Source organism: Myotis davidii, unplaced genomic scaffold (assembly GCF_000327345.1).
Source record: "Myotis davidii unplaced genomic scaffold, ASM32734v1 scaffold809, whole genome shotgun sequence".
In the NCBI taxonomy this organism is placed as follows: Eukaryota; Metazoa; Chordata; class Mammalia; order Chiroptera; family Vespertilionidae; genus Myotis; species Myotis davidii.
The window spans coordinates 1,550,722-1,552,835 of record NW_006300017.1 but is presented as its reverse complement, the minus strand read 5'-3'; positions in this window follow the sequence as shown (position 1 = coordinate 1,552,835).

The following is a 2,114-nucleotide window of genomic DNA, read 5'->3' as shown; positions in this document are numbered from 1 at the left end:
ACCATGGAGCCACGCCGGCCAGGCTAGTCTTCTTTTTAGATAGCTCCTTTGAACCCTTTCCCAATCCAACTCATGCACTTAAGCTCTTTATGTGGCTTTTTTTCCCTCCAATTTGACAGTCTTAATTCCCTAGCAGAGACCAACACACTGAGTTGGACAGATGGCCAGCAAGGACAATCACGATGATGGTGAGAGTGGCTGTCTTCTTTTCCTTATTCTGTGGGTCACTAGGAGAATGCTTCTCTGAGCACAGGTGCGTCTCAGTCCTCTGCTTGTCTGTATCTGAAAGGGGCCAGGAACGGGGGCTGGCCCTTAGGAATCCAGCGTTTCTCTCTAGGCCAGTCAGCTGCTTAGAGGTTTTGGAAGCAGAAGAATCCTGCCATCACCAGCTCTGCAAATGGATCTCAGCAGGCTTTATAATGCTAGGTCCCTGGGAAAACATGTGAATGTGTGTGTGCATGTATATACTGAGGGTGGACTTGTTGTTCGTGGGCATGCTAGCTGGTAATTAGCCAATCAGGGGGGACCTAGAGCTTCCAATTCACTTTATATCCCCAAAGAAAGGCATCTTTGGAGAGAAAGAGAACCTGAAGTAATTGCTCAGTGAGAGATGTCCCCAAAGGTATGCATCTTGAGTGTGTTTGCATGACCGGAGGGGGTGGGTAGAGTAGGAGGTTATTCAAGGGTTCTGGTTCTTTAGATTACATCCAGCTAAAACTTGACCAATGCATTTCCTGCTCTGCTGGGGATCCCAGCTTTCCATCTCCTGGCTGGCAGTGAGCTAAGCAGCTTCAGGTTTATGGAAAGTTGTTTGAGGCCACTTTTGATGTGCGGTGTGTGAGTGTGTGAGTGTGTGTGTGTGTGTGTGTGTGTTCACAAAGGCAAATCTCCTTCTTGTTCTATTGGGAGCTTCATGTCCTAGAGCCAGTGCTTTGTGACCAAGAAGTATTTTGAGAAGGTGAAATTCCTAAGCTCTCCTTTGCTGCCCCTCTGCCTTCCTTCCTTGGCCGACAGCCCATCCTAGGGAGCCCTGCCACTCTCCCCACTGCTTGCACTCCTGAAAGAACAGACATCTTCACTGCAGTCTCAGAATGCTGGCGATTGTTTGTAGTAGATGTTTCCATGACACTCATTTAGGTCTTCTGCAAATGCAACTGTACTGGGGGAGGGGACGAGGCGCGGTTACAGTAGGGAGACCGGGAAGTATGAAGACCTTCCCTGCTCATCTGTCTTCTTCTGTGGGAATCAGAAGCCCACCTCCCCCTTTTTCTGTAGCTCTCTGTTCCAGACCCCTACGCTGCTCCCCAAATCCATCTTGGCTCCATGCTGCTCACAGGGGGCTAGGCCCCAGCTAGGTAGGGAGGGGAGGAAACTTGTGCATGAGGAAGCAGCCTTTTATAGACGAAAGGAAAAAATGAAAAACTTTGATTGTTCAAAGTTGAGATTTAGTAATGATGAGCAACGCTGACCCGCACTGGGGGTGGCAGTGTGTGTGTACAGTGTGTTCCAGAGGCTGTTCTATGACACTCCTCCTGCAGCTGAACCAGTGACTCATTTGAAATCTTAGCGACTTCCAGAGGTCATTTTAGTCATTGCCCTGCCTTCAGGCTGGGTGGATGAACTTAGCATCACGTCTGGGTAGGAGGGGTGCGTGGCCGAGGCAAGCGCGTCCGCGTGTGGAAGGCGGTGGGGGTGGGGGAGGTTGCGCGTGACCTCTTCGACAAGATCTCCAGCAAAGGACATTCCCGAGCTTTCCCAGGCTCCCCGTTCCTGGGTTTCCCCATCACTGAATCAGCATCCTCCTCCCGGGAATTGCTTTTCGCTGGATGGAAACCGGATGTTGGGTTCCCTGGGTGGGCGGGGACGACGTCCCCTCCGAACTGTCATGGGTAATGTGAGACTCCCAGGGTCCCACGATCGAACCAGAAAAGCTATCATTTCCTTCAGCAGAAACTTGCCTTGCAGTGTGAGCAGAGAGAACAGAGCAGAGCCGCTACAACGCCTTCTCTCAGGCAATGCGCATGATTCTGCGGCTCTGGGCTGGCGACACTTCAACGCACCTTGAAATGGGCTCGCCTCCCCGGCCGTGACGGGCAGACCTCCGAGCCAATCGG